The 13,133-nt window shown below is 41.6% G+C and overlaps 1 protein-coding gene across 1 annotated transcript in view; it reads right to left on the reverse strand.

Annotated features, from left to right (window-relative positions):
* The window catches only part of KTN1 (kinectin 1), a 108,819-nt gene extending 99,706 nt beyond the window's left edge, over positions 1 to 9,113 (reverse strand). Inside the window, exon 1 of the mRNA XM_039240505.1 lies at positions 8,983 to 9,113. The gene's annotated coding sequence lies outside the window, so the exon portion shown is untranslated. The remainder of the gene's footprint in view (positions 1 to 8,982) is intronic.
* Between the last annotated feature and the right edge of the window lie 4,020 nt (positions 9,114 to 13,133).

A 13,133-nucleotide genomic window follows, 5' to 3' on the forward strand; every position in this document is an offset into this window, starting at 1 on the left:
TATTTTAGGGATATAAATAGACGTGGTAAAATTACATTTTAAAAAAGTACAAAAATACTGAGAAGTGCACATGTTGGAATGAGCACTGGGTGTTGTATGGAAACCAATTTGACAATAAATTATATTTTTAAAAAAGCACAAAAAAATAAAAACAGAAAAAGCAAATATAATAGTTACTTCTGGGGGGCAGGGAAGAGTAGCACAAAAAGAAATAAAAGGTTAGGATAATGTTCTTGCTCTGGGTATTAGATACAAGGCTGTTTACTGTATCCTTACTCTGTTATATATTTTATTTTCATGTACTTAATTTTTAACAAAAAAATTTTAAATAAAATTGAGTGAAAGGTACAGATACTTGGTATGAAGGTATTTCTTTTATATTTCATCTTTAAATTGTACTAACATGTTCTACATGCTTTTGTACACCTGAATCATTCAATATTTAACTTTCAACAAATAAAAAAATGACAAGTAGAAAGAGGTAAATATAAATTAAAATCTCTCAATATTTCTCCCTCTATTTCTCGCCTCTGTCCCTCTACCTCTCCCTCTCTCCAGTTTCAGCTCTGGTCATGATCTCACAGTTCGTGAGTTCAAGCCCCGCATCGGGCTCACTGCTGTCAGCACAGAGCCTGCTTCAGATCCTCTGTCCTCCTCTCTCTCTGCCTCTCCCCTGCTTATACTCTGTCTCTGAATAAACTTAAAACAAAAACCCTCCGTCTTTTCCCACTGCCCCTCTCCTATGCTCACTCTCTAAAATTAAAAAAAAATTGTTTTAATTAGTATGTTATTTTAAATGCTGCTAGAATGTTTTGCTTACATAAAACTCAAAGAATATGGAATGTAATCACTCACCTATTTATACCAGATAAATAAGGCTAGACAAGCAGAAAAGAATTCAGCCTTGCTCATTTCAGTTATTTTGTATTTATAAAGTATTTCTTTTCTCCCCTACCTCTATCAGACAAGGTAAGTGCATGGGTTATATTTTACATAGAATTGCAAGGCTAACCTGAAATGTATGTTTTTACTTGAAAACTGCTCCAAAAATTTCAAGCTCAGAAAGAGTTCATTCAACTTAAAACTAAATGGAATTTTTTGGACACTCTCCCATCCCAACCACCAAAAGAGCAATAGGACTAAGTCACTTTTATAAAGGATCCAATTTTAACTTAATATTATAGTTAACATCTAGATCAAACTGGAGGGGATTTAAGAAACTACTCCCATTCATTAGCAACAGTGTATCAACCACAAGGATTATACACCAGCAAACCTGAAACTGTATCCAGATATGAAGAGTTCCAAATGATATGACAAGCTTGAGAAATTCACCTTACAGAATTCATAACCTTCAGCCAACCTTGGACTGAAAACTGTAAAAGAATTATAGAGCACATTTCAAATAAACATGACTTCCCAATAAACTAAATACAGGTCAGAAGCAACATAAATGAATTCAACCTGTGTGTGGATATTAAAAATTTAAGAAAACATCTTAAATGTTCACAAACATAGCATTCAGAACACTGGGGAGCTTTCAATGTACAGCTTAGCTTGTTCAAATTTATTTCAAAGATAACTAGATCTAAACACATGCAATCACTAAATTATGTATGCACACATTTTACTCAGAACACTTACATTACTGATCAACAAGGTTAACTGGTACTATGTACAAAAATATTTTTTCTGGAATTCATGTATTAAATCCGTTTCCATTCTGCTCCCAAGAGTAAACCTGAAACCTTTATTTTTGAAGTCTCATTTTACATGGCATTCCATGGAAATCAATTAGCCATGCTAAAAGAGAAGAATGATGGCACAATTGACAAGCAGAAGGCTCAATGAGTTCCACCATTTTCAATCAAGCAATTCATTCATTCACCAACATGAACACCACCTACAAGAACTATAGTTCAGTGGTTAAAAAAAAAAAAAAAAAAAAAAAACGGACAAAGTTCCCACTTCAGAGTGGGCAGTTATGCTAGTAACTCATAACACACGTNGTCTCATTTTACATGGCATTCCATGGAAATCAATTAGCCATGCTAAAAGAGAAGAATGATGGCACAATTGACAAGCAGAAGGCTCAATGAGTTCCTAAATTTTCAATCACGCAAATCATTAATTCACCAAAAAAAACAACAAAAAAAAAAAAAATAGTAAAGTAATTAAAAAAAAAAAAAAAAAAAAAACTGGGACAAAGTTCCCACTTCAGAGTGGGCAGTTATGCTAGTAACTCATAACACACGTTCACCAGAATGAGCCTGAAAAATTTCTTGGAATCTAGAAAGAGCATAGTCTACCTACTGCTTTCTACATAAAACATTTTATATAGCATTTAAGTTGCTTTTACTATTTTCTCCATTTGAAAATTTTCAAGTCCTCAAATTTAAGTCATTAATGTTAAGAGTCAATCCTCTAACTCTGGAAGGAAAAAAAAAACTGTGTAACATTAATGTGGCTTTCTAATACCTAACAGATTTAATTGCACACAGTGCCTATTTATTAATCATTCATTCATTTATAGTAATCTCTATGCCCCACATGGGGCTTGAACTCATGACACCCAGATCAAGAGGGACACACTCCAAAAACTGGGCCAGCCAGGGATCCCATCATCATCATCATCATCATCATCATCATCAGAAAGCATTCTTTCAAAACAGCTCAATGAATCAGGATGGGTTCTAGATCAGAATACCTCAGTTCACATTCAGGTTCCTCCTCTTACCTGCTCTTTGAACAGATTATTTAACCTGTCTCCCTAGTTTCCACCAAATAGTACCTATACTATAAAACTGTTTGAGGGGATTAAATATGTCACCATACATAAAGTGTTTAGAGAGACTAACAGCAAATAAGCACTCTAATATTAACCATCACTTGTGTAGCAACTAGCAAGATAATACAAGCAAGGCAAATGAACTTTAAGCAAGTTAATACAGTTAAATTCACATATACAGTAAGTGGTAAACTTACAGCAAAGCCAAACCTAAGCACTTAAGTCTCCCTAGCACACATGCTTCTTCCACTATACCACACATTATATAGTTCAACCACTGTGGGGGAAAAAAAAACTTGCATAAAATCTTGGAATTAGTAAAGTCTAAGACCTGTAAGTCTCCTAAATACTGACCCCCAGCTTACTATACCAGACCACACGGTTTCCCTGGCAACTCAAATGACTCATGTGCAAAAATAATAATTGTCCCACATTTTCTAATGAGAATGTAACATAACATCAAGTCTCACGATAGACAATTGTTGAAAATCATGTAAGCTCCAATAACCAATCATAAATGTTATTAACAGTTGTGACACCCGTGTGGCTCAGTATTAAGCATCCCATTTCGGCTCAGGTCAAGATCTCACAGGTTCCTGAGTTTGAGCCCTGCATGAGGCTCTCTGCTGTCAGCCCAAAGCTGGCTTCAGATCCTGTCTCCCTCTCTCTCTGCCCCTCTCCCCCCTAGCATGTGCATTCGTGCATTTTCTCAAAAATAAATAAACATTAACAAATAAATGTTACAGTCAAAATGAAGAAATATGGACATACGATATTTTCCTTTAATAATGGTAGGCAGCTAGGATCCTATGGCCCCTGTGAAACTTACTCAATATGAAAACTATCTTAAATGACCTCTCTCACTGGAATAAACGACATTTCTCCCCTTGGTAAAAATGCATAGGCTGGTGTCTACACAGAAAGCTAAATGTTTCTGGCTAACAGGCTACTCTCCTATATACTCACTTATTTCTATAAATCCATTAAACAGAATAAAAACAAAAATTGTTATTTCTGTAAAAACTAAGTTACATCCTTTGGAAGGCCTTGATGAATGAGTGGAAAATTTAGAATGATTTTTAACTTGGAAAGTTTCCCAGTGCCTACATTTTCATTCCATTTTAAAGAAACCAATACTAGAAACTCATAGGCAATGCTTTTAGGGTATGATTTATAGAAAAAAGATCAGTAACCTCTACTCAAAGAGATTGATCCAAATAAAAAGACAAAAAGTAAATGTTTTAAGTTAAAATAAAACATTCAAGTTACCTAACCAATGGTCCTAATTACACAGAGAAGGTCCAAAAGATCTCCACAACACTCCCTCCAACGAGGGGTTCCCAAAGGCCTCCTGCCACTTTTCTTCTGCTCTCTGCTTATAGGATAGGAGCAAACTGAAAACTACATGTGTCCAAGAATGAGGTATCCATCACAGTGAGAAACTGCAAGAATAAGGATTTAATTCACTTATAACGCATAGATATTTAATAAATCTTTATTGAACACCTGACCAAAACCCTTAAGATCCATCAACAAATAAAACAGACAAAAAGCCGTGCCTTCACAGAGGTTATAGTGTGTGTCAGGGACAGAAAAAGGAGACAATGAACACAACAAGGAAATTGTATAGTGTGTTGGAAGGTGCCAAGTGCCACGGAGAAAACAGGGCAGGATACAGGGATCATAAGTAGGGGAGTAGAGCTTCAAGTAAACCAATAAGATAGACCTTTTGAAAAACAATTGAAGAATAAAGATTTGAAGAGTACAGAATTGGTCATGTTGATTATTTGGGGGAAAAGTGATCCAAACAGGGACAACAGCCAATTTAAAGGCTTTTACTCTGCCTATGAGAAGTCATTGCAGGGTTTTAAGGAGAGAAGTGATACGATCTGGTTGCTGAGTTGAAAAAGACCAAAGGGAGCTAGGGAAGAAGCAGGAAGGCCAGTTAGGAGGCTAACTGCAGAAATCTAGGCTAGAGATAAGATGGCCAGGACCAACCTCGCAAGCAACACAGGTGGTAAGAAGTGACTTGATTCTAGATATATTTTCAAGATAAGATAGAGCCAAGAATGCCAAGTGTGAAAGAGATAAGTTAGGAACGACTCCAAGTTTTTTTGTGTGTGAATGCTGGATGGAGCTACCACCAAATGAGACGGACTAGACTGCACCTGAGGCAGGTTTAAAGTGAAAAATGGAAGTTCAGTTTGAGTTAATTACTTCACCTACAAGCAGAAATGCAGAACAGGTTGTCTGGAGTGCAGAAGGAAAGCCAGGGCTGGAGATATAAATATGGAAGCCATCAGCATATAGGGATTTAAAGCCATGACATTGGATGAGATCACCAGGGAAATAAAAAAAAGAAAATGAACCAAGGACTGAGCACTTCAAGAGTAGAGGATGAATCATAAGGCAGAAAGAGCAAAGCAATTAGTGAGGAAAGAAACCCAAAAAGCACTGTGCCTGAAGGAGGGAAATATAAACAAAGTTCCACTTTGCTGAAACCAGATTTAAGTTAAAAGTTCTTAATCAGGGGCGCCTGGGTGGCTTAGTCGGTTGGGCGTCCGACTTTCGCTTAGGTCATGACCTCGCGGTTCGTGGGTTCGAGCCCCGCGACGGGCTCTGTACTGACTGCCAGCTCAGAGCCTGGAGCCTATTTCAGAGTCTGTGTCTCCCTCTCTCTCTGACCCTCCCCGGCTCACGCTGTCTCTCTCTCTCTCTCCTAGAAATAAATAAAAATATAAAAAAAAAAAGTTCTTAATCAGACTGTAGTAGTTAAGGTGATATATAAAATACTAAATCATAACTTTTACAAAAGGAGTGGAACGTTTCTTAAATAGTTCCTAGAAATACTCTATTTCCTATTGGAGTCTCTATTAAAATTAGTCTTAGCGCTAAAATTATATTTTGTCTATTTATCTTAACATAAAAGGAAAAAAGAAAGCCTATATGGTCCGCACTGCCATCTCTCTCAAAGACCAAAAATTCATTTAAACAGCAAGTCAACAGACTGGCATACAAATAATTATAAATTGTCATCACTTTTCCTTTTCTAGAGCTCAGATACCACAGGTTGAGTTAATCAAACTCCTTGGTTCATAGTTCTTAAGATTTTTTCCCGTTTAATCTTAATTTTGTTTATAGAAAAAGTAGCATATACTTCTATGTAAATCAATGTTTTCCCTGTGATTTGCACATAAACTAAACTTTTAGGATGAGAACATCCAAAGTCATGTTCACAAAAACTGAAGGAGAAAGCAATGAAACTCAACTCTATGCATAACAGTGATCGATGTCATTTCTAAAAAACCAGTTACTTGCTTCCAGCCTCTAAATGTAGTCTGGATTTACCTTCAAAATAACTAAAAACCTAAAGACTACACAGAACAAGCAGTTATAAGATGTTATCCTCAAATATTTGATGCTCCTACAAAGCATGGTCTCGCCACATTTCTTTATTACATATTAGAGGTCAAATTGCTAAAAAATCCAAAACCTTCCTGAAAACACTAAATTTACTAACAAATGAAAGTTTTACAAAGTATTACAAGACCTTTTAGGTCAAGATTTTGCTAAACAAAAATTATAATATTCAACTAAAAATATACCTTCCACATTTTTTCAAGTAAAATTCAATTTTTATTTCAGTTACAGTAACAATCTTGAGTCTTGTAGAAATTTCAAAAAAGCCCTCACTTCTTAGGCACTTAAAAAAAGCCATACTGAATAAACTATTTGTTTAAAAAAAAAAAAAAAAAGAAAAGCCATATTGATGGGGCACCTGGGTGGCTCAGTCAGTTGAGTGTTTGACTGAGCTCAGGTCATGATCTGGCAGTCTGTGAGTTCCAGCCCCGCACTGAGCTCCTGTGCTGACAGCTCAGAGCCTGGAGCCTGCTTCAGATTCTCTGTCTCCCTCTCTCTCTGCCCCTCCCCCACTCGTGCTCACTGGCGAGCATACACACCTGCACGCGCTGGCTCTCAAAAATTTAAAAAAAAAATCTTTTTTTAAAGCCCTATTATGGAAGGGGTACCTGGATGATTCAGTTGGTTAAGCATCAGGCTTTGGCTCAGGTCATGATCTCACGCTTCATGGGTTCAAGCCCTGCCTCGGGCTCTGTGCTGACAGCAGGGAACCTGGAACCTGCTTCAGATTCTGTCTCCCAATCTCTTTGCCCCTCCCCAGCTCACACGCGCTCGTGCTCTTGCGCTCTCTCTTCCCCTCCCTCCCTCTCAAACATCATTAAAAAATTTTTTAATTAAATTAATTAAAAAGCCATTTTGACTGTTAATTAACATCTGATTATTAAAATGTTCTCCCCACGTTACAGCCTACCAACTGGAAGGATGCTTCTTGGGGTCAGACACCCAAGACAGCACTTGCATCAAGCAGAAAAGACTACTGATGCTTAGGAATGACATAGAAAAAACTAAATTGGGTACAAAATCATAAATTAATGACCCTCTGGAACGTTGACCTGAATCATCAAGAAAGGTTTAAATAATACTCGATATCCTTTACAATTTTAAAGAGCTTAATATTTTTAAGAAAATTTTTCATTAGGCTTTATCTTAGGCTCCAGTGTGACTATGAGTCTCAGAAAGGTAAATACAACACAGCATTCTCCAAGCACACTTGACAGAGATACAGTTATGACTGCACATGCTGCAAAATTAGAAAAGACATTTCTAATTTAATGTTACAGAAAAAAATGAATTTTTCTTAAAACCTACAAACAATAAACCTAGATGTTTCTGTTGGATCCTTGAATGAAAGGAGGAGAGAGCTTGTTTATCACAGAACACAGTTAACACGAAAGTCTACAGCAGGGAACGTCTACCCAAAATAAGCTCAACACCAGAGTACTCAGTGTTATTCTTGAGAAGATCATCCCAATCTTGCCGGCAACCGTGTTAGCCAAGCTGAAGGCAGTGTGGCCATTTGCCTACTAGGTGAGATAGGACAAGTGTAATCTAATTTAGCAAGAACTCAAATTTTAAATCAATTCCTACACAATTCAAAGTGTTTTTGTTCACCACACGGTATTTATCTATAAGCAGGTTACGCCTGTCTAAAATTTTCAAGACTTTCCACAAGGCATCTCAAAAAAACCCCACAACTTGTAACAGTTAGCTCCTTCAGCAGCGCCTATTCACATACCTTCTAAGGAATCCTTTTCTGATACAGGCCCAACTACGAATTTCGATTCCTCCTTCCTCCCAGAAGAAGGAAAGGATAAAAGTAACCAGCCCTCTCTTTAGCCTGATGAAGCTGCAGCCGGACGAGGTTAGGATGCCGCTACCGGCGTTGGGAGCTGCACGTCTCTGGTGCACACATGCTCCTCGACGACCAACGTTGCGGGGCTGCACATCCCACGCCAGGTGTCTGATTACCGTACGACTTTTCTAGGCTGCCGGTTTGGTTTGCTGCCGAGCTCCCCAATGCCAAAATTCTTATTGTTGGAAACTGAAGGGGGAGGGGAAATCACTAAGGAAGACACACCCCTCAGAGAGAGGAAAGGGTAACTTCCCCCGTCTCGAGGGCGGTCCAGAGATTTTTCCAAACTCTCCCCACACGCAGCTTTCCCAGCCCCAACCTCCCCCCTACCTCCCGACCGTGACCCGGGGACACGCACCCGGCGGTGGGAGGGGGCACTGGGAAGGAGGCCAGCACCGGTTCCCTAAGTATCCGGAGGGACAGCGAGAACTGAAATTCCAGCATGGCGTAAGCATGGCCCAGCTCCGGCCCAGGGACGCCGCCGGAGACGCGCTCCCTCTGTCCGCCGGCCGAGGAGGCGGTAATCCGCCTTCCTCCTGGGGGCCCACAGGCCCAGCTAAAAATAGGCGCCTCGGTCACCCCGGGGCCCTCTCCGGCCAACCTCGCACCGGGAGACGTCCCCGAGGGACTCCGGGGCCGCGCTCGTAGGCGCCGCGGCAGAGCCGGGGTCGGGCCATGGGCGGCCGGGCGAGGCCAAGCGGCCCCTCGGAGCCCGCCCGCCGCGGCGGCCCGATCCAGGCAGGAGCCTCACAGGGGCGCCCCGGCGCCCGAGGCCTACCCGGCGGGCGGTGGCAGCGGCGGGCGGTGTCCGGGCCCCGGGGCCGCGCCCCCCGTCCGGCGGGGCCCTCCCGCCCGCCCTGGGACACCACGGCCGGCAGAGCCCTCCCCACCGTGGTCCCCGCGGCCGGCGCGGCCTGCTCACCCTTATCCTAAGCAGCCGGGGAAAGAGACCGGGAAGACGCGGCGGCACCGGCACTACAGCCCCGGCCGCCCGCTCAGAGGCGCCGCCGCCGCCGCCGCAGTTGCTCAGGTGCCGTCTCGCCGCCCGGCAGGAAACGGGCGGCTTCGGGGCGGGGCGGCCCCCGGCACGTCCCGGCGTCTGGGCCGGCAGTGCCTGGAGACCGGCCCCTTAAAGGGACAGGCGCCCGCCTCCTTGGCCCTGGCGCGCACGTCCGTGGGCTCCGGTGAGCGCCAGCGTGCTTCTGGGTCGGGATTCCGGGGCTTTCCTCCCGAGGCAAGTCCCGCAGCTAGCTGGAGGGTGGGAGTCGGGGGTTTGGAGGCTCAACGAAATTCCCTTCATTCATTAGCCCTGCTCTCGTTCTCTCGCCTCTCTCCTTTCCCCAAAGCTGGTTTCGTCTTGCATGGCCCTCCCACTGAAGCACCACCTGGCCCCCACACTAGATGATTTTTTTTTTTAACCTTAACCAAACGGTAGTCGATTTCACCCTGCCCGTCCCAGATTTCCTCCCAGAAATCACTAGAAAACGAAAATCCGCCCCTCTGTCTCCAGAGTTTCTCTGAATTCTCCTTCGGGTAACCCTAGCTTCAAATGGAAAGAAAAATTAAAAACCGACCCAAACAAATTGTGTGCAAATATTATGAAACTCTGTGTCTGCCAGCTGGTGGCCATTCATTAAGCCAGAGTAAATAACAAGAAACTGCAGCGGAAAGGAGAGGTTGGCCCGAATCCCTGCTTATTAGTCTGTTCTTTGCTGAGAGGACAGCAGCGATCTTCCTGGTCCACTGGCAAAGGAGATGTGCTGATTATCACTGCTTATTGCTCATCAGTCTCTTGTAGAATGCCAGGCACTGCCCAGAACATGTACAAACACCCCAGGCTCTCCTCAAAAATGATTCAAACTCTGTTAGAGTGTGGATAGAGATAAATAAAATAAGGACTCTTCACTAACTCTTCCTCCTACCTCCCGACCAAGGAGGAATAAAAGCAATCTTTAAGGACTGAACATCAGAACAGTTCCTACACCAACAGAGAATTTCCTGTATGCGGACTGGCTAAAAACGCACTATACGTTTGTACTGTAATTATTTCGTCCAAGCTTTCTAGAGCAACTCCAAAGTACAAATGAGAACTGAACAAGGATGTATTAGCCTGAGATGTTGAGAATTCTGCCCGTCTCCAGCCATTATTTCCTACAAAAATGCATTCCATCTTATTTTAACTCCAGAAGTGTCCTCCTTTTCCTTTCTCAATAGTGCTACTCAGTCCCTCGGCTGCTCCAATGCCCTCAAAGCAATCTATCTCTAAACCACTGGCTGTCTCCTAAGCATATGCCAAAGGATCTAGCTTTATTGAAGAGTGAAGCCACTAGACTCAATATAAAGGAGGAAGTGCATCATTTGTATAATGGAGTTTAAGGACTCTTTTTTAAAATGTTTAAAAATGTTTTATTTATTTCTGAGAGACAGCATGAGCAGGGAGGGTCAGAGAGAGAGGGAGACACAGAATCTGAAACAGGCCCCAGGCTCTGAGCTAGCTGCCAGCACAGAGCCCGACGCAGGGCTCGAACCCATGAACTGCGAGATCATGACCTGAGCCGAAGTCGGATGCTCAATTGTATGAGCCACCCAGGTGTCCCTAAGGACTCTTGATTAGCTTACAAACAACCACCTAACTTCCTCTGGTTAGTACCAAGGCAGGTTTTAGGCTAGAATAAAAATTTCTATCATTTTTCTGACTTCAGTAATACCTCAGTGTTTTTCTAGAGATCGTAATATTTAAGTACATTTGTATATAAGACAGTAAGTGGAGCTTGGGGACATCTTTATCCTAAACATACTAAGTTTTACAGTCAGAGCTCACTCATTTTTGTGTGTCATAGTTTGAAATAAAGAAGCATAAGTGTATCAGCTATTTCAATTTTTCTGGGTGGTTGAACTTTGACTTTTTAAAAGGAAAGTGATTACATGCTTCATTCTTTATAAGGTTTCTATTTATTCACAGCTAAACAAAAAGACAAACTAGAGCTGTTATGCATGGTAAGCCCTATTAGGAATTAAGACCTACCCTGTAAGTTTTTAAGCATAGTATAATATAACTATAATTAACATATAATTAACCTAAAATATAGTTAATCTTGGATTCTGCTTACTGCCTTCCAAAACTACTAAGACAGCAACTAAACTGCTAAAAAGCATTAGCAACTGAGGTATCTCTAACTGTAACAACTAAGAAATTAAATTTGATTGAAAACTGTGAAGTGTAACACTGTCACCTAAAGACTACTCATCTCTCTCTTAAATGTCTCTCTTTTAAATGTAACAAAGTGCAATTTACTGGACTGTGCCTTCTGATAATAATTCTCTTCATTCTGAATTTTGGAAAAGTTTTAAAGACACATAGTACACATCTCTCCAGCAGAGAGAGAGAGAAAGCTGACCATTCCTGTTTAGGGAAGATTTCCCAGAAGTGGTGAGTTATACAGAGATTTGAGTAATATGTAACAGATTACATCTCCTATTCCATCAGATCAGAGATGACAGAGATGAAAGTATAATGAAGCAATTCACGGAACTAGAAGTAAAGGGCAGATTCCAGGTACACCTTCTCAACACGTTAATGGATTGGGGAAGTTCATAGAAACATCTGCAGCTGTAGATCGACAAGTAATCAGTTATCCCAACAAAGTATCTGGCATGTAACTGTGTTTACTGGAAATCTACATTATGCCCCTCTGACATGTAGTCTCTTCAAGGATATGGTATTCAGGTGCTTTCATGACCAATTACTTGCTACTCTTTGCATGGAGAGGTGGGTTCTGTGTCCCCTCCTCTTGAATCTGGGAAGGCTCTGTGACTGCTGTGACCAATAGGTAGAAGTAAATGTCCCAAGTTCTGGGCCCAGGCTCTAATAGGCAGCTCTACTTCCTGTCTCATGGAATCATCTACCTTAGAGCCTTGAGCTACTAGGTGTGAAGCCCAACTAGTTTGCTGGAGAGACCATGTGGGGAACTTGTGAGACTACATGGGGAGGAAGAGAGACCCATGTGGGCCTAGCCTTCTAACTGTACCTACCACTGTGCCAGATAAATGAATGAAGCCTTCTAGAATCCCAGACTTTCTACTCCACAACTTAAATACCACCAAGTGTCCCTGGCCAGTACCGCATGGAGGAGAAGACTCATCCAGCCAAGCTCTGCTTGAATTTCTCACCCTATATAATTTTTATAATTTGTAAAATGTTTTTATTTATTTTGTGAGAGAGAGAGAGCAGGGGAGGCACAGAGAGTGAAGGAGGCAGAGGATCCCAAGTGGGCTCTGCACCAACAGCAGAGAGCCCAGTGCAGAGCTCGAACCCATGTACCGGGAGATTATGACTTGAGCCAAAGTTGGACACTTAACCAGCTGAATCACCTAGGTACCCCAATTTTTATGATTTTTAAGTGGCTTATTATTCAATAATAGACAAGCTGAACAATCTTTGTTTCACTTCTAAATAGCTGCAAGAAATATTAGAATCTCATATAAGCAGAAGGGAGTTATCCCAAGACTTCACTGGGGCCTTTCAAGGGAAACTTGGGCAGGAATGGGTAGAAAGGCAAAGCCACTTTGTAGCATAATTTAACATTACTGAAACCACCGTCAGGTCTCCCATCTTCAAAGGCTTGTCCAATGATTGAAAACTAGTGGATGAAATGAGGAAGGTATTGATCATGCATGTGCACGGTGCAGGTATTTAATGTACATTAGCTCACACAATTACCAAAAACACCCTATAGTATAGTACTAGGCTTACACTGAGTAACTAGCTCAAAGACACAGAACTCAAAAACCAGCACCTAAACCCAGACCTGTTTGACTCCGATTCCTATGCATGTGCCACTGTACTATGTTGACCCTCAAGACATAAACCCTTAGATATACAAACATTTAAAATGTAAGTTTTTGGGTGCCTGAGTGTCTCAGTCAGTTAAGCATCCAACTGTTGATTTTGCCTCCGGTCATGATCTCACAGTCAGGAGATCGAGCTCTGCATCTGGCTCAGTACACTGGGTGTGGATCCTGTTTAAGATTCTTTCTCTCCTGGGGCACCTGAGTGGCTCAGTCTGTTAAGCA

This window comes from Hyaena hyaena, unplaced genomic scaffold (genome assembly GCF_003009895.1).
Source record: "Hyaena hyaena isolate Hyena2069 unplaced genomic scaffold, ASM300989v1 scaffold_175, whole genome shotgun sequence".
Lineage (NCBI taxonomy): Eukaryota > Metazoa > Chordata > Mammalia > Carnivora > Hyaenidae > Hyaena > Hyaena hyaena.